Here is a 23,237-nt window from a genome sequence, read left to right as displayed (position 1 = left end):
TGGGGGGAAAAGTCCTGCTTTATGAATCTTAGGTAAGCAATATATGCATGGTATGGTTGGCGTGTCATTGTACAGATATCTAAATTCAGTATCTGAAATAAGACATCTATCTTTCCAATATAATAGTTTATTGAATATTGTTTCCTTGGTGCTAGCAAGTGGGTTATGATCTATGTGAATGTAGGTAGTAGCGTCACCAAGTTGTCTATCTATTTCTGCCATGTAGTCAACTTTATTCATAAGTGCTACGTTACCCCCCTTGTCAGCCTCTCGGATGACAAGGGAGTGATCATTTTTAAGATTGAGTAATGCCTGTTTCTCTTCCATCGACAGATTCTGTACCCGATGTGTTCTCTTCGTCAGTGTTTTGTCTTCCAATTTGTATAAATCATCAAAAACATTTCGTTGAAATTTGTCAATCAAGTTATAGCCTGCCATTTGTGGAGTGAATCTAGATTTGTGTCTTAGACCACTGTCAGTACTGGCGAATGTATTAAAATCAAGATCTAATGCTACATCTTGTATAGTCGGAATTTCATCACATTCACCTATAGACAGCAATAATTGTACATTTTTAATATCCCTGATCGAGGGCATATCTTCTCTGTTGATGTCAACATTTGCTGTGTTGGACAATTTGTGTTTGTCTTGAAAGAATTTGAAAAGTTTAACTTTTCTGACAAATTTAAAACAACTGACATGTAAGGATGTGAAATTAGGCAAAGCACTAGGACAAAAGTTTAATCCCTTGCTCAATACATTTATTTCATGATTGTTTAGAACATGGTTTGATAGATTAACAACATTCACGTCATCTGTATATGCCATGTCTTTTTCACAACTCAGTTCTTTAGGTTGCGTGAACCTGACCTCGTTGTAACACCCAGTTTTTCTTGTACGCCTTGACCTGGATTTTCCCCTTCTTGTCTTTTTTGGCCCATATCTCTCTGGTAGGCCTGTTTGTTACCTTTCCTGAAGCGTTGTAATTCTAAAAAAAAGGGGTTGGATGATGTACCCTCCATTTGTACTTGCATGTTGATTGAATCACTACTAGTAGCACTGCTAATGCTGGATGTATCTGGAGTACTAACTATGTCAGTAGGTTTGGAAGGATGTGCCAAAGTTGTTGTATTGATGTTGTCAAATTTCTTGGCAAAGGTATAAACTCTACCATTTTTATAATCCCTTTCATCTCTCCTTATTTTTTGTAATTTTTTGTCTTTGAGATATAGTTGGTGTTTACGTAATTCCTCCTCAAGGATTACCAAATTTTGTATTCATTATTTCCGGTAAGTTGAGTTCATGTATTTCTTCTTCTAATTTGGTGATTTCTGTCAGAATTTTACTACGCTTAAGTTCCGCATCCTTGATTAAAATTTCCATCATTCCTACTGAGGAGTTAAATAGTAATTTTTCCCATTCTTTGAGATGACCTAAGTCTAGATCCTCAAATGATGGGAAAATTAGGATGCGAAGACCCCTAAGTACCTGTCCCTTCTCAATGTATTTGCGCAATACTGTTGCATCCCACCATCTGGAGAGTTCCTGGCGTTTTAATCTCTCCAGTCTAATGAACTTCTGTCTCATCCCTTCCTTGTGTGTTACTTTAGTACTAGTCTGTCCTGGAGTTGTCTCATTTTTTAATAGCTCTTCCAATAGTGCATCTCTATTGTCATCAAAATTTGCCATTGTACAATTTGGTTTGCAAATACTTCAAAACCAACCAAGCGTTCAATATAGAAAATTAGATACAGTTCAGATAATGTACAGTCAAAATAGTAACCTGTAGAATGAGTGCTAGATCAGCAAAATCAAAATACATCCATTGGAAATCTCAGTGGATATGCTGAAACGACCTGCACATCATTATATGTACACGAGTAATGTTCTTGAACAGTAAGGGTTAGGGCAACAATAAAGGGTGCAAAACGAAGCTAAATACTCATCCACTAAGAGTATTGAACGTGTCTTTGCTAAAGACTCAAAGACTTAAGTCTGATAAACAAGCCACGTTGCACACCACCGTAGTCTAATGTTCTCTTCTGTTCATTTCTTTAAGGATTGTCCATAAGTTGTAAAGTTCATATAAACAAGTAAACAAATATCCGGTTTTGAAGACAATATTGTATTGAATATTTTATTCGCCAAATGTATATCCAACTTCAAGCACAGCCGACGCGCGTTTCGCCCACAGGGTTTTTTCAAGGCTGTATATATATAAAGAAGAAAGCAAAATATAAGGTCTCCTTGACCATAAAGATAAGTATATTTAAGCACATCATAATTTTATCCTAAACCGTATATACAAGGGGAAGGGAAAGAAAAATGTACTGGCGCACCCGTGTTCAGATTACAAAAGAGAAGGCATATATCCAAATGATACCACCACCAAGAATAGTCCCATAGCCGGTGAGAATCGAAGTCCAGAAAGTAAGTATATAGTGAATAGTTTTTTCACCCGATTAAGACATGTTTTAAAGTTCAACAATCATAATACACGCATGATTGTTGTATAGTATTGAGAAATAATATGACTAATAGATAGAGCCCCACGGTGTTATGAAGAATTAACTAATGAGCACGGTCACTGTCTCACCTTCCAATATTCAAACTGACCACTGTTCTAAATAAATGTTCCTGTTCGTATTAGATCTCGTGTTGTAGAATCTGTAGGTGGAGAACATATATATTGATATATGTAGAATGCATATATATGTAAATGAGACGTAGCCATAATTAAAATAACAAAATATACGGTCATTTAGAGCACAAGAAACGATAATGGTTAGGAAGAAACTGCGATTTTCATGGTTCTTCTTGTATGTATGCAAGTAATATTCTTACCCCATCTAAATGTTTCCATCAGGCAATAGTATGTTCATACATCAAAGCCTGTGTTAGACAGCTCTTAGATCGAAGGTATTCATGAAGAGGAAAAGTGTAAGGACCAGTATCCGTCCTTGCTGTTGGAGTGAAATAAGTAAAATAATATATTATAGGTTGTCCAATGCGTATAGCGAAGGTGTGTAATGGTCCTCAATAATAGGCTGTAACTTTAGATGGACCATTAACGATTAAATAAACGATAACGTTAGCAATCTGGATATATACAACTCACTAATCAACAAACGTAAGTATTGACTGGTCATATTTAGTAGTATTACTTCATTATTTCTTAATTTTTACACTTGTTAACATAGGTCTGGGCATTGGCTTCACTTCATTAGTAACAGTTTAACACCTATATTTAGCGAAGATGCAAAAGAAAGATAATCTGTCAGACTTTGCACAGGGCCTTTTACTGCGAGGCAACACGTGTCGCTGCATTTCTAGCAACTTTTGAACCATTTGAGGTAGAATATTTTGTTGTTGAAATCCACAGGTTATGGAGTAGATGAAGAATACAGCTAGTCCATAATTGTGCGAATTATGCAACAGCTGCACAATCACATAATTACAGTGACATTGAGTATAGGAAAAGAGATATGAACAAAACTGTTTTACTGCCTCACAATTAATAATCTGCTATCTATTTAACTCTAAACATGGACCCCTGGGTAGTGTGCTACTTGCCTCAAAACGCATCAACACCTCATCAAGGGTAGTAAGCGTCATATAAATACAATTTACAATTACATAAAAAAATATGATGCCATAATCTAAATATGCAGATGTAAAAAGTAAATTATGCTATTTTATGTCATACTTAAGGGTGGGGAGACAAAAGGATAACGTTAACAGGTTTGTACCCTGCCCAAGCAGGGACCTTTCCTTCTAGTCAGGGTAAGGGGGTTTACACTTCTAAAATAACATCTGCTCACCCCCTTGGTAGCTTGGCATGGGCAGGCAGGCTTATCTCAGAGGAAATGTGTAAAGCATTTGTACATCACACACACAGTAACACAGCGAAAACGCTACAAATGGACACCACAACAGTTTAGAAAAATAAAAGACCTTTATCTAAACCAAACTACGACAAAAATCCAGCACACATATCTCAAGATATCACTTTTAGAATGATTATTGCAAAAATAACGCTTGTAACAACATATAGCTCCAACTGGGGCTATTACGACATCGTGACAGGCAGAAATCCCAAGTACGCCACTGACTGCAAGGTGTACAGGCTGGCCACGGAGTCATATTGATCCCTAAGTAACAGTACCTTGGAAATCGAAGTCAACAGATGGTGCACAGCATCAAAAAGGTGAAGCGTTGATGGGCCAAGGCGAGGGCCGGCTCCTTAGTGCCACATGGGAGGGGAGGCGTTGAGTCCACAAGGCATCGAGTTCGGGCTCGCAGGGGAGGTGAGGCGACAGTGAGGCATCGATTCCGTTAAGCAGTCAGTGTTGATGAGTTTGGGAAGTCACCCACATAGGTTATTGGCTCCGTGATGACGAGATGCAGGCGCTGGTGACGACAGGCGTCAGTGCGAACACTGGCGTCGGGAAAAACGATAACTTGCAGGTGTCGGCGGGTGTCAGAGCTGCGGTGCAGTCAGGGCAGTGCGTCGTACACTTCACGAACGGTGCCCACGACCTTGGTGCATGTCGCGGCATCTCTGGCAGCATCGCTGACCCAGGAACTGGAATTGGCACCCTTTGGCAACCAGGAGTCCAGCAGAGGAAGTCAGGTGCTGTTTAGCAAGTGGCAGGTAAGATCTTTGTGTCCCTGAAACTTCAGAACAGGAGGCAAGCTCTACTTCAAGCCCTTGGAGAATCTTCATAAATAGGATACCACAGCAAGGCAAAAGTCCTTCCTTTCCACTGCCCACAGACAGAAGCAGCAACTGCAGGCCAGCCCAACAAAGCAACACTTGTTCCCATCGCTCTGTGTGCTGCACAGAGGCCAAGCATTGGGTCAGCATTTAATATGCACACATTTATGAACCAATGCCATGCGATGTAAGAAACTCTCACTGCCTTCATCTTCAACTACGAAGCCCTCAACTGTGCCCCATTATGAACCGCCATCCCCAACCCAAATTCACCCAGCCACCTATGGGCGACTCAGTTCACAGTATGCACTAGACAAGAATTCTTTGTTGCATGAAAAAACCTACAGAAAAATAACATCTGGCAAAACTAAATTACACTTGGGATATGCAGCATGAAATAAAACTTGAAATGTAAACAGGGACTGTATCGCTAACATGGATTACTGTTGGTCCGGTGCCAAAGTTTAAATCTGGTTACCCAGTTGCACAGTCTACAGCTCTGGCCATAACACCACATCCTGGTAAGAGGGAGGAAGGCAGGCAAAAGCCACATGAAAAATTGGCTTGTTTTTTGATCAAGGTTCTAACAGAACCTCAAGCAGAGCCAGGATTCAGGCTCAAGCCCGATTCAAAATTTGTGTCCTGACCCACCTCTAGTTTGTTTGATTGAAGAATCAGGTCTTCAACTTCTTGCAAAATTCAAGAAGAGAAGAAAGAAGTAGGTTCAATGTGGAGTGGGAGGTCGTTCCGCACTTTAGGAGTGATGTCATAGAACGCCCATCATCCCTAGTTCTGCGTATGCTTGGAATGTATGCAGATTGGATTCCTGCTGAACAGTGGTGTCTAGTCTGGTTGGTGGAAGGATATGCAACTATTCAGATATGTGGTGTCTAAGTTGTTTAGTGCCTTCAGTGAGCGTGTGAGGTGTTTGAAATAAGTGTGTTTGTGTATGAGGAGTCAGTGGAGCTCCCTGAGGAGTGGTGTGATGTGAGCACTATCTGGAATGTTGTGGATGAGTAAGACTGCTGAATTCTGAATGGTTTGTAGTCTTCTAGTGGGTTGCTTGGTGATCTCAGGGTAGAGGCTGTTCGGGTAGTCTCACTTGTTTTTCTATTGTTGCTTAGGAGTCATTTTGAAGCTCCTCCTCCGCATTTCCAGAGTGTGGTGATGGTGCTGACGTGTGCATTTATGTCCAGTTTACTGTTGATGATGATTTTGAAGTTCCTGATATAGGTGCTGGGTGTGGTGTGGGTCTGAGCTTGGCTGGTTACCAGTTGGAGTCCTAGGGCGAGGTGTTCTTGACGAAAATCACTAGTTCTGTCTTATCAGTGTTAAGCTTGAGACAGTTGACTCATCCATTTAGCAACTTTGGGCATGCAGGAGATTAACTTGACTCTTCTGTTGGGCCTCTTGTCCGAGAAGGAGAGTATGAGTTGTGTGTACTCGGCCAGTGGTGGTTAGTGACTTTTAAAAGCAGCATTTTGTAAACTTGGGTTATGATTTTTATGTAGGGAGCGAAGTGAGCAAGGTTAATTAACAAACATGGAGTTTGGGAGATGCTCCTCCCGTGAATTAAAAAAAAAAAACAATTGGCAAATGGTGCAAACAAATTTAGTGAAAAAGCAAGGTTTATAAAGCAGTGGAAATGTATAGTTTTAAAATAGTAAACACATTGAAAATGTCCCCGTATCTTACTGCATTAACATGCTCAACAGTGCTTGTAATGTGAATATTGTACAGCGCTACAACTTCAGGCCAAGCGGCTTGCACTACATGCAGCATCGACTTGGAACAAAAAGCTTTAACCAGGTTTCGGGAAGCACCCACACCTGCTGGCTGCAATCAGTCATTTGGAAATATGTGCAGACAGGTTTGAAAGTGGGATGAAAAAAGTGGGGGCTCTCTAAAAAGTGAAATGTAAAATACATTTCTGTTTCCCATGGTGTGTCACTCGACCTGCATTTTGATTTCTTTCTGAGATGTTTCTGTATCCTTATATATAACAAAACAACTGTCATACACCTAAAATCTGCCCGTACTATTTGCTTTGTCAATGGTTGTTAGTTGTTTAAGATAAATGAGTTATAAGCAAATTCCCTTTGGAATAACCTAAAAAACATATACACTATAACCGCAAACAAAGCAAATATAGCATTCATAGAATAAAATATCACAGAAATACTTTTAAAACATCTAACACATCAATTTAAGTAGTACAAAATATTTCTTTAATAAAATCACATAAAAAGACCATTAAATTGATCCAAGAAAATACATTAATACATTCCATATGCTCCATAAAATCCCTTCAACATATATTGCACCATTACATAAACATAACAAGTACAAACAAATATACAAGAGAAAACACAATTTCAGACTCCTAAATTAGTCTTTTACAAAAACATATCATCTGAATCAGTGAAAGAATGGTCTGGTTAAACTTCTATTTGTAAAATACCAAAACCATGTTCTCTTAGAGATTATGTCATCTGAGTAGTGTCGACGCGTTTCAATGGTTTTTATCAAAATACTCCCATCTTTTTCAAGACAAATAGATTCATAGGGTTTTCTCTATCTCTTGTTTCCTCATTGCTTAAAATCCTGTGTGGAAGTAAATATATATACAAATTGATGATTACCTTTCTGTTTACTGCTTCCTTCATTTACTACTAAGGTGCCAATACAATATCATTTTTCAATTACAACCAGTCACATGTACATGCATATCTACCTACATTATACATAGTCACTTCTATTATACAAACGAGGAATTACAGATTTAATCTTCCAGCTATTCCCTAGTATTGTTATCTCATCCCCTTAACATCTACATTTTTTTTTACATAGTAACACTTCACCTTGCCCTACATAACCTTTTCAATGCCTTCAGACTTCATTAATCTTCATCTGTTTAATACAGTTAATACTAAGTTAATGTGTCATATTAACAATGCTTTACACAGCTACCCTCATTCCATTGCCTTTATTATGACTAGATTCATACCTTATAAAGAGATTTTTTGTTGACTTCGGTTTTGTATTAAAAGTCGTGAGGAAATCCTATATTGGAGTCCAATAGACACAATCTTAAAAAGCGGACCCTCCGCCTAGTTACAATAAGAGAGTAAAGATGGAATAACATTGTTATATATTCACACCTAGAATCTTTCTTACACTGTATAAAGAGAAAGAATTGCTGAATTCATACCTTATTTCTTTATACCTCGTAGATAACCTCTAATATTGAGCGCTATCATTCTATCTGGCTCCACTTGTTAGTGATCTGCTTGTCCCCTACGGTGGAGTACAAAACCACATTAGCCTAAAAGGTTTCTTCCTCTTGCTATAAGCTGATAAGTAAAAAAGATGGAACCAGCGATATTATACCTTATGTCGCTGTGGGATTCAAAAGCACTAAAGGTGCGCAGTTCTTTGCATCATCCACAAGATAGGAGCGTGTGGTTCTTCCACGTATTATTATCTAAAACAAATATCACATTCACTCTTGTAAGTAATTAAAGTCACCCCGTCCTATATAGTTTTCTAGTTTACTCTATTTTTATTTTTATAAACGGTTAGTTTATTTTACATTTCACTTTTTAGAGAGCCCCCACTTTTTTCATCCCACTTTCAAACCTGTCTGCACATATTTCCAAATGACTGATTGCAGCCAGCAGGTGTGGGTGCTTCCCGAAACCTGGTTAAAGCTTTTTGTTCCAAGTCGATGCTGCATGTAGTGCAAGCCGCTTGGCCTGAAGTTGTAGCGCTGTACAATATTGGTTTTATTAAAGAAATATTTTGTACTACTTAAATTGATGTGTTAGATGTTTTAAAAGTATTTCTGTGATATTTTATTCTATGAATGCAATATTTGCTTTGTTTGCGGCTATAGTGTATGTTTTTTAGGTTATTCCAAAGGGAATTTGCTTATAACTTGTAAAGAGTACCTCATCCCTTTGGTCAGAAAGGGGTCTCTCTCTGTATAATACACATTAGATAAATGAGTACCAGTAATAATTAGTAATAATTAATTACCATCAAAAATGTTTGCATTCTGAAATTGTGAGACTGTGAATTAAATATTATCGAGGCTGTGCATGGGGCATATGACACTTCTTATAAACATGAGGGAAGATTAGTCCTGTTCAAAGCATCCCTATGCTCAGATTCTAAATGGATCTTTTGGCTGCATTTTTTTACTGTTCACCATCAGGTGTTTCTTAATACAATGTCGGAAAGAGCTGGTGTTGTTGAACTGTACTGTTCTGCTTTGCATCAGTTCTTCCGAATGATACTCATTTAATTAAACTCCCTCCTTTGCTCTCAGATGCTTCCAACATCACATGGAGAGTAACCTGTGCCTTACCTTTGTCTTCAGCATTTTTCTTTATCCACATGGCACTTTTTACCAACATTATAGACTTAGACCAGGAGGGCTATCCAGTGTATGCTAATGACACCCTATTCAATGTTATGCTAAAAGAAGATGTTTTAAATTTCAGAGTGCAGTTCTGTGTTTAAGAGGCAAAGGCTACACTAACCTAGATCGAATTTTAGGACTGGCTTGGCAGTGCAACCATTGCCTGACCTGATGTGATCAACAAAATAGAGCTTTCACAGTCCTACTGAGAGAGAGAGAGAGATTTAGGATACACTCACATGTTGGTTTCCCTTAGTACAGGACTAGACAGGGATGAATATGTGTGCTTCTGCTATAAACACTGTTTGAATTGCACTTTTTAGCTTGAGGCAAAATATATGCTCATTACAGTAGTACTGGGTTGGTTATGGTGTCAAGACAGTGATAATGATCATGGCTATGCGCCTGATCTATTTTTTATTGAATGTTTGACGAAGCCACTAGACCTGACATATTTTTGGAAAAAGCATATGAGAACACCAATAGGCATTTAAGTATGGATCTTGATTACTCTATATTAAAACCTTCAGCTAGGCATTTTGTTAGATGGAATCTCACAGATTACCATAGTGGGCAATTTGTTTTGATGTTGGCCACCCAGTGTGACAAACCATGGATATAGAAGGTATGCTCTGTCAGAATCCTTGTTAGGCTGTAGGAATTTGATAAGCCAACTGTAATTTAGACCCCTTCCTAACTTTATGGCTGTTTCCGATAGTTGGAAAAGCTGACGCTCAAAACTTTAGGACTGGGTTTGATATGGAAATATTATGTCCAATGCCATAGATCTAGTCTATTCATACATTTACATCCATATAAATACATAGAGGACCTTTGGGTCAGCTCGCTCCTGTCATTGCATTGGTCTGTCTGAGTGTCATTTACACTCTGCTTCCATTCATGAAAGTGAAGTGCATGGGGTAAAGGTTCAGTCGCCTTCATTCATTGGCTCTCTTGTGAATGACAGCATTTTCTGATAATGTGTGCACATCCACCTGAAGATGAGTGTGCATTAGTCACAATAACAACGAGAGGGTGAGGGAAAATCACTCTTGATCCCCCTGGTTCATAATAAGTCAACAACGAAAGAGTGAACAGGGTAAGGAGCAAACTGAGAGTAACAGCGTGGACAAAAACCAAAAGTGTGTTTTAAAAGAACCCTCACTCACCAACCTAGTTGGTGACATGCTTCATCATTGGGTTCCCACCAGAGAGGCCGAATGCCTCTCTGGTGTGCTACAACGCCTGAACTACAGCGGAGCTGGTTTTGAATGAAAGGTGAGTGAAAATTTAAAAGGTGAATGGTTTTAACCAATAACCAATTTAATCCTGGTAAACCAAAGACCGAATAAAAACAAGTGAGTTGGACAAGAGCCGGCCAATTAGGGGGGACAGGGCTCGTCCTATTTAAAGGGTGGTCAACATGTTTCAGCTTAACATGCCCAGTCGGCTAAGCATTCGTCAGGACCATGTGGGACACCACGGCGGTATGCTCACGCTAAGGTGCACCCTAACCAGTGGCGTGTTTAAACGGTAAAACTCACTGTTCTACCGCAAAAGCCATCCTATAATTCAGGGGCTAGTAACGCCTGTAAAAGAAAAAACAGACATAACACACATAAAGACATATAAAGACAGACACTTTTTGTCAATCGAAATATTTATACTTTACGTGATTCAGGTGAACACAAAATGGTAGTCCCGTGCTGTGAAGCGGGAGTGGGTGTCCAATAACGTTATGTGGTTATAAAAACGCCCACAGTAGAGTGTAGTGCTCTATGAGAGGTAGAGGACCTATACACGTATAGTTGTGTTTCGTTACGGTCCTACGCACTAATTGTGCCTGTGAAAAGGATCAATAAATGTATTGACCGGTCGACCAGCGTTGTGCAGTCGACGAAGGCTATTTAGCCGTAATGTATGCCGAAAAACTAGCAGACTCGTGCAAGTGAAGTACATGCTGAAACGAGCGCACGTAGTGTTTGCCAGGCGCCGTTGCTCCAGTGCATGACTATCAATAAAGTATGATAAAAACAACAACAACATGGAAAAAGGGGCTGAACTCTTACTCAGTAAATTGGTACTGCTAGCGTCATGGGTCCGAGAGGGGGGTAGTGAGCTATAGTATCTGTGAGAATAAATAAACAGGAAAACCTTGTTTGTCTAGATACTCATAATTGAACATCACTGGGACCAAAGGGATGCGGTAGTGAAGAATATCTACTTACTTCCATGCTCGCACACTCCCGTGAAATACCTGGTTCAGTCCTGCTCGGCCCGGATATTGGTGAGCTGGTGCTAATTATTAAAACAGCACTTAGGCTCTCGGAGGCCATAATGGTGGAAATCCAACTAACGGAAACCCATTTCAAATCAACACTAATTGGCTATAAGAAACGGCTCGTTGAACTAAACAAAGAAATGAATGAATATAAAGATTCTCTTACTCATTCCAAAGCCCAGAAATTCCAGAAGGATCTGGCAAAATGGTCCTATGTACGAGCATACCCTTACACCAGTCCAGACTACACCCCACCGACCAAAAATGACTTTGGTACTGATAGCTCACTTGATGGTTCCACTGGTAGTGATTCAAGCAGCGACAGCTATAAGGCTCGCCAGCGGGGTAGAGGAAGAAACAGACGACAACACAACAATCAGTCTTGGCTTCCCTACCAACAACCACCATTTCAACCACCCCCGTTCCACCCGATGATGGGTTGGAACCCCGGTTTCTTTCCACCTCCACAGTTCCAACAGAACCAATACCGCCCCCCTTTTTTAGAGAGGGGCAGGAGAGGACGGGGCCGAAGAAGAGGCTCCACCCAAGTCCACTGGCAACAAGACGAAGCAGTGGGGGACAATACGAGGAGCAAGTCCCAACGAGCAGGCCCCAGCAATCAACGAGTCTGATCACGAACCTCTCGGCAGTGACACTCACGACCGACGAAACTTCAGTCCTGGAAAAGGGGCTGGGTTTTATACCTACAGCCAGTTTTGATCGCTTCAAACTGAGATGCGAACTCTCTAATTTTTTCAGAAAACTGAAGCTCAAAAGCTTTTTTGAAAAACAACCTTTGGACAGCACCCAGTCTCCGTCGAGTGATACAGGATTTAAGGTCAAATCTACCTTTACCCCTCCCCCTCACTCTATTCCGCCTGAAATCATAGCATTTGAACAGGCAGTATCCAACGATGTTGAAACCTTCATCGAACCCAACCGCTTTAAGAACATGACAGCGGGCGAATTTCAAGCACTACTTTCTCTGCAATCGAACACGGGAATCGTGATTAAATCAGCAGACAAGGGTGGCGGAGTAGTCATTCAGGATTCTACTGCCTATGACAGGGAATGCAGACGTCTCCTAGATGATCCTATTAGTTATACACCTCTGACTACGGATCCATCCCTGGAACTCCAAGGTAACATTCACGATTTGGTTCAGGACGCCGAAGCTAATGGCTTCATCACCAAACAGGAAGCAACTTTCCTCACCACCAGTGAGGGCAAGATCCCTTACTTTTACACCCTGCCCAAAACACATAAGAACAGAACACCCCCTCCTGGCCGACCCATTGTGTCCGGGATCGGTTCATTGCTGGAACCCCTGTCACGTTATTGTGACTTCTTTCTGAAACCGCTTATTCAAGCAACCAGCACTTATCTTAAAGACACTAAGGGTCTGTTAGCACTACTTCAAGGGATTGTTCTCCCAGATGGGGCATCTTTCCTGGTGACAATGGATATTGAAAGTTTGTACACCTGTATCCCCCAGGATGACACCATCAATGTCGTAAGGCGCACCCTTGAGTCCAGTGACTGGAACTACACCACCCCGCGAGAATTCGTTGTTAGCTGTGCTACTCTCGCACTGAAAAGAAACTTCTTCGAATATAAGGGTGACCTCTTTCTGCAAACTACTGGTACTTCAATGGGCAGTACTTTCGCGCCTTCGGTAGCCGGGCTGTATGTGTTCGATTTTGAGAGCAAGTTCATCCTGGCTCCACATAACCCCTTTTTGTCTAACCTTTTCTTTTGGAAAAGGTACATTGACGATGTGCTGATCATTTGGCAGGGCTCTGAGGATTGCCTCCAGGATTTCTTTAGATGGGTAAATACTTGTGATCCCCATCTTAGATTTACCCATACACACAACAAAGATGAGATGATCTTCCTGGATGTGGTCATCACCAGAACAGGCGACACCCTACAAACCAAAACTCATCACAAGCCCACGGCAAAAAACAATTTGTTACACTTTTCCAGTTACCATCCTCGCCCACTGAGGGAAAACCTCCCCTTTGGCCAATATCTGCGTCTACGTCGGAATTGTAGCGAAGTGTCTGTATACAAAAAACAAGCACAGGAACTTACTTGGAAACTGAAATCCCGGGGTTACCCTGATAAAATCCTCTCGAAGGGTAATAAGCGGGCCCGTAATCAAAATCGGGAGGCTCTATTGGAAGACCATGTGAAAGATGACCAGGACTCCTTACCTCTCACATGTGTGACCACTTTCAATGCAGCATCTAACGCAGTCAGTAAGTCCATTAGGAAACATTGGAATATTCTGACGAGCAATAAACACAATTGGGAAAAACCCTTATTCTCTTACAAAAGAGCGAGAAGCTTGAAGGATGCTTTGGTTCATACTCGCCCGAAGCCACTAGACAGAGATCAGCATCTGTCTATTACCAGCACGTGGGGTCTTCCCCCTATTGTTGGCCACTACCCTTGTGGCTCGTGTAGCGTTTGCCACCTGACTTCCCCTTCTAAATATCTTGAGCTTGAACAAGGGAAACAATGGGTGCAGAGAACGCACACAAACTGCAACTCCACAGACGTTGTCTACCTTATTACCTGTCCCTGCGGACTAAGATATGTCGGTATGACAGGCAGGAAAATAAAACAGCGCATCTGCGAACATCGCAGCACCATTCGCTGTAGGAAACTAAGTACCAAATTGACAGAACATTTTCTTTTGGCCAATCACACAACAAATGACATGACCTGGTCAATCATTGAGAAACTGAAACCAGGACCAAACACTCAGCAGTTACTCTTTGAGAAAGAACAAAGATGGGTCTATCGCCTTTCGACTCACCTCACAGGTCTGAATGACAATATCCCGTGGAACTCCATTTTCAAAAACTGAAATGTGGGATGGTTTCCATCCAACACAGGATGATACCCTGATGGCCTCCTTGCAGCATAGCCTATGTTTTCATTGCATCCCTCTTTGTAATTCATCCACCTGATCAATAGGGGTGTATGAATGTGTGTGGTTTCCTCTGTGCCTCACACAGATATTACCTCTTAGTTAGCTGTTACACTGGTGATCGACATAGGACGTATGATCAATTGTAAGTTTTTTGACACCACGTGCCATTCACTAATAGTTATTAGTTATCTGCCATTCCATTAAATCAGGCATCGGTACAAAGGTTTCGCAGTGAGAGTGCACGCAAATATTAAAAGCATTTCCACATGCCTGAACCGGTTGTCACAAATATTACCCGGTTCCCTTCCCCGCCCATTTCTTCAGCAATAAACTGGTATGTCACCTTTTTCTTTGCTAAAGACCAATCCAGATTGATTTAGGTATGGGAGCACGTCTGACATAACACGCCCCACCAGATGACGTCACACGTAGACGTGCGCTGTCAAGATCACGTGACACGCGTTGTTGGCATCACGTGACGGGATCGCGTTAGTATTTCTTCCGGTTTCGCTTTACACTCACCAATATCCGGGCCGAGCAGGACTGAACCAGGTATTTCACGGGAGTGTGCGAGCATGGAAGTAAGTAGATATTCTTCACTACCGCATCCCTTTGGTCCCAGTGAGGTTCAATTATGAGTATCTAGACAAACAAGGTTTTCCTGTTTATTTATTCTCACAGATACTATAGCTCACTACCCCCCTCTCGGACCCATGACGCTAGCAGTACCAATTTACTGAGTAAGAGTTCAGCCCCTTTTTCCATGTTGTTGTTGTTTTTATCATACTTTATTGATAGTCATGCACTGGAGCAACGGCGCCTGGCAAACACTACGTGCGCTCGTTTCAGCATGTACTTCACTTGCACGAGTCTGCTAGTTTTTCGGCATACATTACGGCTAAATAGCCTTCGTCGACTGCACAACGCTGGTCGACCGGTCAATACATTTATTGATCCTTTTCACAGGCACAATTAGTGCGTAGGACCGTAACGAAACACAACTATACGTGTATAGGTCCTCTACCTCTCATAGAGCACTACACTCTACTGTGGGCGTTTTTATAACCACATAACGTTATTGGACACCCACTCCCGCTTCACAGCACGGGACTACCATTTTGTGTTCACCTGAATCACGTAAAGTATAAATAATTTGATTGACAAAAAGTGTCTGTCTTTATATGTCTTTATGTGTGTTATGTCTGTTTTTTCTTTTACAGGCGTTACTAGCCCCTGAATTATAGGATGGCTTTTGCGGTAGAACAGTGAGTTTTACCGTTTAAACACGCCACTGGTTAGGGTGCACCTTAGCGTGTGCATACCGCCGTGGTGTCCCACATGGTCCTGACGAATGCTTAGCCGACTGGGCATGTTAAGCTGAAACATGTTGACCACCCTTTAAATAGGACGAGCCCTGTCCCCCCTAATTGGCCGGCTCTTGTCCAACTCACTTGTTTTTATTCGGTCTTTGGTTTACCAGGATTAAATTGGTTATTGGTTAAAACCATTCACCTTTTAAATTTTCACTCACCTTTCATTCAAAACCAGCTCCGCTGTAGTTCAGGCGTTGTAGCACACCAGAGAGGCATTCGGCCTCTCTGGTGGGAACCCAATGATGAAGCATGTCACCAACTAGGTTGGTGAGTGAGGGTTCTTTTAAAACACACTTTTGGTTTTTGTCCACGCTGTTACTCTCAGTTTGCTCCTTACCCTGTTCACTCTTTCGTTGTTGACTTATTATGAACCAGGGGGATCAAGAGTGATTTTCCCTCACCCTCTCGTTGTTATTGTGATATTTGGCAGCGCACAGCTGCGAGGGTATTTTTCCCTTCGTTTTGCCTTTTTATCTAGCGACTCCCTAACACAGCATCATGGATAATCTGGGCCTCTCTTACTCAAATGAGGAAGTAGATGCCCTTTTGGCAGATCCCTCACTTTTTTCTGATCCCTCTATTGCTCAAACTATCTCACAAACTACTGAGTGGGATAAATTAAGCGAGCAGAAAAGAGGGCGGATACGCACTATCCTTCATGGCACAATTCTCACTGAATATCTCAGAAACAATATAGCACCCAAGGGTCTACTAGTCACTAATGCCCCCCGCATTTTCCTAGATGATGCACAGTTTAGGAAAGAATGGGCCCAAATCGCCTGGCACTGCACCAGGGATTGGCTGGTGCTAATTATTAAAACAGCACTTAGGCTCTCGGAGGCCATAATGGTGGAAATCCAACTAACGGAAACCCATTTCAAATCAACACTAATTGGCTATAAGAAACGGCTCAATGAACTAAACAAAGAAATGAATGAATATAAAGATTCTCTTACTCATTCCAAAGCCCAGAAATTCCAGAAGGATCTGGAAAAATGGTCCTATGTACGAGCATACCCTTACACCAGTCCAGACTACACCCCACCGACCAAAAATGACTTTGGTACTGATAGCTCACTTGATGGTTCCACTGGTAGTGATTCAAGCAGCGACAGCTATAAGGCTCGCCAGCGGGGTAGAGGAAGAAACAGACGACAACACAACAATCAGTCTTGGCTTCCCTACCAACAACCACCATTTCAACCACCCCCGTTCCACCCGATGATGGGTTGGAACCCCGGTTTCTTTCCACCTCCACAGTTCCAACAGAACCAATACCGCCCCCCTTTTTTAGAGAGGGGCAGGAGAGGACGGGGCCGAAGAAGAGGCTCCACCCAAGTCCACTGGCAACAAGACGAAGCAGTGGGGGACAATACGAGGAGCAAGACCCAACGAGCAGGCCCCAGCAATCAACGAGTCTGATCACGAACCTCTCGGCAGTGACACTCACGACCGACGAAACTTCAGTCCTGGAAAAGGGGCTGGGTTTTATACCTACAGCCAGTTTTGATCGCTTCAAACTGAGATGCGAACTCTCTAATTTTTTCAGAAAACTGAAGCTCAAAAGCTTTTTTGAAAAACAACCTTTGGACAGCACCCAGTCTCCGTTGAGTGATACAGGATTTAAGGTCAAATCTACCTTTACCCCTCCCCCTCACTCTATTCCGCCTGAAATCATAGCATTTGAACAGGCAGTATCCAACGATGTTGAAACCTTCATCGAACCCAACCGCTTTAAGAACATGACAGCGGGCGAATTTCAAGCACTACTTTCTCTGCAATCGAACACGGGAATCGTGATTAAATCAGCAGACAAGGGTGGCGGAGTAGTCATTCAGGATTCTACTGCCTATGACAGGGAATGCAGACGTCTCCTAGATGATCCTATTAGTTATACACCTCTGACTACGGATCCATCCCTGGAACTCCAAGGTATCATTCACGATTTGGTTCAGGACGCCGAAGCTAATGGCTTCATCACCAAACAGGAAGCAACTTTCCTCACCACCAGTGAGGGCAAGATCCCTTACTTTTACACCCTGCCCAAAACACATAAGAACAGAACACCCCCTCCTGGCCGACCCATTGTGTCCGGGATCGGTTCATTGCTGGAACCCCTGTCACGTTATTGTGACTTCTTTCTGAAACCGCTTATTCAAGCAACCAGCACTTATCTTAAAGACACTAAGAGTCTGTTAGCACTACTTCAAGGGATTGTTCTCCCAGATGGGGCATCTTTCCTGGTGACAATGGATATTGAAAGTTTGTACACCTGTATCCCCCAGGATGACACCATCAATGTCGTAAGGCGCACCCTTGAGTCCAGTGACTGGAACTACACCACCCCGCGAGAATTCGTTGTTAGCTGTGCTACCCTCGCACTGAAAAGAAACTTCTTCGAATATAAGGGTGACCTCTTTCTGCAAACTACTGGTACTTCAATGGGCAGTACTTTCGCGCCTTCGGTAGCCGGGCTGTATGTGTTCGATTTTGAGAGCAAGTTCATCCTGGCTCCACATAACCCCTTTTTGTCTAACCTTTTCTTTTGGAAAAGGTACATTGACGATGTGCTGATCATTTGGCAGGGCTCTGAGGATTGCCTCCAGGATTTCTTTAGATGGGTAAATACTTGTGATCCCCATCTTAGATTTACCCATACACACAACAAAGATGAGATGATCTTCCTGGATGTGGTCATCACCAGAACAGGCGACACCCTACAAACCAAAACTCATCACAAGCCCACGGCAAAAAACAATTTGTTACACTTTTCCAGTTACCATCCTCGCCCACTGAGGGAAAACCTCCCCTTTGGCCAATATCTGCGTCTACGTCGGAATTGTAGCGAAGTGTCTGTATACAAAAAACAAGCACAGGAACTTACTTGGAAACTGAAATCCCGGGGTTACCCTGATAAAATCCTCTCGAAGGGTAATAAGCGGGCCCGTAATCAAAATCGGGAGGCTCTATTGGAAGACCATGTGAAAGATGACCAGGACTCCTTACCTCTCACATGTGTGACCACTTTCAATGCAGCATCTAACGCAGTCAGTAAGTCCATTAGGAAACATTGGAATATTCTGACGAGCAATAAACACAATTGGGAAAAACCCTTATTCTCTTACAAAAGAGCGAGAAGCTTGAAGGATGCTTTGGTTCATACTCGCCCGAAGCCACTAGACAGAGATCAGCATCTGTCTATTACCAGCACGTGGGGTCTTCCCCCTATTGTTGGCCACTACCCTTGTGGCTCGTGTAGCGTTTGCCACCTGACTTCCCCTTCTAAATATCTTGAGCTTGAACAAGGGAAACAATGGGTGCAGAGAACGCACACAAACTGCAACTCCACAGACGTTGTCTACCTTATTACCTGTCCCTGCGGACTAAGATATGTCGGTATGACAGGCAGGAAAATAAAACAGCGCATCTGCGAACATCGCAGCACCATTCGCTGTAGGAAACTAAGTACCAAATTGACAGAACATTTTCTTTTGGCCAATCACACAACAAATGACATGACCTGGTCAATCATTGAGAAACTGAAACCAGGACCAAACACTCAGCAGTTACTCTTTGAGAAAGAACAAAGATGGGTCTATCGCCTTTCGACTCACCTCACAGGTCTGAATGACAATATCCCGTGGAACTCCATTTTCAAAAACTGAAATGTGGGATGGTTTCCATCCAACACAGGATGATACCCTGATGGCCTCCTTGCAGCATAGCCTATGTTTTCATTGCATCCCTCTTTGTAATTCATCCACCTGATCAATAGGGGTGTATGAATGTGTGTGGTTTCCTCTGTGCCTCACACAGATATTACCTCTTAGTTAGCTGTTACACTGGTGATCGACATAGGACGTATGATCAATTGTAAGTTTTTTGACACCACGTGCCATTCACTAATAGTTATTAGTTATCTGCCATTCCATTAAATCAGGCATCGGTACAAAGGTTTCGCAGTGAGAGTGCACGCAAATATTAAAAGCATTTCCACATGCCTGAACCGGTTGTCACAAATATTATCCGGTTCCCTTCCCCGCCCATTTCTTCAGCAATAAACTGGTATGTCACCTTTTTCTTTGCTAAAGACCAATCCAGATTGATTTAGGTATGGGAGCACGTCTGACATAACACGCCCCACCAGATGACGTCACACGTAGACGTGCGCTGTCAAGATCACGTGACACGCGTTGTTGGCATCACGTGACGGGATCGCGTTAGTATTTCTTCCGGTTTCGCTTTACACTCACCAATATCCGGGCCGAGCAGGACTGAACCAGGTATTTCACGGGAGTGTTCGAGCATGGAAGTAAGTAGATATTCTTCACTACCGCATCCCTTTGGTCCCAGTGAGGTTCAATTATGAGTATCTAGACAAACAAGGTTTTCCTGTTTATTTATTCTCACAGATACTATAGCTCACTACCCCCCTCTCGGACCCATGACGCTAGCAGTACCAATTTACTGAGTAAGAGTTCAGCCCCTTTTTCCATGTTGTTGTTGTTTTTATCATACTTTATTGATAGTCATGCACTGGAGCAACGGCGCCTGGCAAACACTACGTGCGCTCGTTTCAGCATGTACTTCACTTGCACGAGTCTGCTAGTTTTTCGGCATACTTTACGGCTAAATAGCCTTCGTCGACTGCACAACGCTGGTCGACCGGTCAATACATTTATTGATCCTTTTCACAGGCACAATTAGTGCGTAGGACCGTAACGAAACACAACTATACGTGTATAGGTCCTCTACCTCTCATAGAGCACTACACTCTACTGTGGGCGTTTTTATAACCACATAACGTTATTGGACACCCACTCCCGCTTCACAGCACGGGACTACCATTTTGTGTTCACCTGAATCACGTAAAGTATAAATAATTCGATTGACAAAAAGTGTCTGTCTTTATATGTCTTTATGTGTGTTATGTCTGTTTTTTCTTTTACAGGCGTTACTAGCCCCTGAATTATAGGATGGCTTTTGCGGTAGAACAGTGAGTTTTACCGTTTAAACACGCCACTGGTTAGGGTGCACCTTAGCGTGTGCATACCGCCGTGGTGTCCCACATGGTCCTGACGAATGCTTAGCCGACTGGGCATGTTAAGCTGAAACATGTTGACCACCCTTTAAATAGGACGAGCCCTGTCCCCCCTAATTGGCCGGCTCTTGTCCAACTCACTTGTTTTTATTCGGTCTTTGGTTTACCAGGATTAAATTGGTTATTGGTTAAAACCATTCACCTTTTAAATTTTCACTCACCTTTCATTCAAAACCAGCTCCGCTGTAGTTCAGGCGTTGTAGCACACCAGAGAGGCATTCGGCCTCTCTGGTGGGAACCCAATGATGAAGCATGTCACCAACTAGGTTGGTGAGTGAGGGTTCTTTTAAAACACACTTTTGGTTTTTGTCCACGCTGTTACTCTCAGTTTGCTCCTTACCCTGTTCACTCTTTCGTTGTTGACTTATGAGTGTGCATTAGTGTCAGGCTTAGTTGGCCAGTCCTTTAGATTGGGATGTATTGTTCCCCTTTTATTTATTTGCTTTTCTTATTTTTATTCTAATGCTTCTTAAGAGGGTTCTACAGTCCTCCAGGCGATCCTAAAGGGTCACTTGGTTGCTGCTCATTTCATCTGCAGTACACCGCATCTCACTTGGCTGCTTCCTCTACACCAGGAGACCATTATGGATATCGTATATCACGGGTTTACCATTCCAAGATGGGAAATACATTGGGTCTAAATGTGGTGGCTATGCGTGAACTTTGAAACAACCACATGTACTTGATGTAAACCTAGCACACTCAGGCATGATCTGAAATGCCTCCTTGAGTATACAACTGGTAGCATAGAATATAAAAACAGGGCTATGCCAATGAAACTTCATCCCATGGACACAGGACACAAATGTGTACTCTTACTTAAAGGGGGCAGGTGAAGCAATCCCCAAGTGTCCATCAGATTGAAGTCCACAACTTTGAGTAGTGCCCTCTCATAATCGATATCCAAATGTGTCAAGTATGATATGTAGAGGCATCTACCACTAATCTTTTTTTCTGTTTTCTAGAGTAGTGCACTATTCACCAAAAAGTGCTTTAATACCTCGTCAAGGGTAGTAAGCACTATATAAATACAATCACAAACTTCCAATCACCTCTTCCTACTAGACAATTCCTGAGGAATTCTAAAATCTAGATAACCTGAAGGCAAAGATGGCTTTAGTACCATTACTTGTGGAGACTTAGACCACAGTAATCCTTGAGTCCATGGTAATGATTTTAATAAAGATGTGTCTCGCCTCAGAGTACATCCAAGAATTAAGAGGGTTAATGGCTAAGGTGTTCATGAAAAGAGTGGCTTAATTGTTCTTAGGGAGAAGAGTGTATGACAGTGGAGGAGGGAGAACGGCTTTTGCTGACTACTTGTCCCACTCAGGCCCTCATCAAAGCAGGTGGTCTGAGCCAAAATGCCCAGAATGTCTTTTTCCTTTGACATTATCAGGAGTCTCACAAATATTGATGTTGTCCCATTTGTTACAATCTTCGCATTCAACATCGCACCAAACATCTCCAGTCAGAGATGGAATTCAGTTGGTCCCCAAAAACATTCAACCTCTTCTCTGTCATATCAAGCCTAGCATGACATGGTGTGATATTAGAGCATTTTGGTGGGTCTTCCTGTGACATTTTAGTGTGTCCTACACTGACAGATACTTTAATTGTCATGTGTTCCTTCATGGTAGAGTCATGGTTTGCCTCTAGCATTTTGAAGCTAGGATTGAGACGTGATATGACCTTCCGAAATCACTACCAAAAGCACCTTACAGAGCAGGCCTGAGGTGTTGTAGTAGCACAATACACCGGACAGTGCAAGTGGTTTGACAGTGCAGCACAACGGACCCTGGAAAGCAATAGGGAGTGGACAGGGCCATGCACATTGAAAACAGAGAGGAAAGATGCAACGGCAGCAAGCTGACCATACCAGACAGACAGGAGCGACAGTTGCAGCCTAACGGACCATGAAGGGCAGGAGGGAGGGGGCAGGGGCATGACAAAGGACCAGATAAGGCAGGAAGGAGAGGATAGAGGTCTGAACATGGAAAATGGAGTCCGGGGGCAAGGCAGGAGCAGCAATCTGACAATGGAGGGCAGAAGGGATGGGCACAAGAAGCACAACACACCATGGAGGGCAACAGTGAGACTATAATGCTATACACACAGACATTGGTGGAAAGGTGGGGTGCGGTCAGGGACAGCAAACTGACTACACAGGGCAGGTGGGAGGGGATGTGGCAGCACAGAAGACTACGCATGGCAATCAGGAGGGTTAGTGGCAGCACAGCGGCCATGGTGGGCAAGAGGAAGGGGACAGGAGCATGCACAAAGGACCTTGGAGGACAGAAGGGAGTGGTATGGGCTGGACACACATAAATGAGGGCAGGGGAAGGGCTTCACAACAGACCACGCAGGGCTGGCAGGAGTAACAATTGCAGCAAAACAGAGC

The sequence above is a fragment of the Triturus cristatus genome, chromosome 1_1 (genome assembly GCF_964204655.1).
Source record: "Triturus cristatus chromosome 1_1, aTriCri1.1, whole genome shotgun sequence".
Classification (NCBI taxonomy): Eukaryota; Metazoa; Chordata; class Amphibia; order Caudata; family Salamandridae; genus Triturus; species Triturus cristatus.
This window is presented reverse-complemented; position numbering follows the sequence as displayed.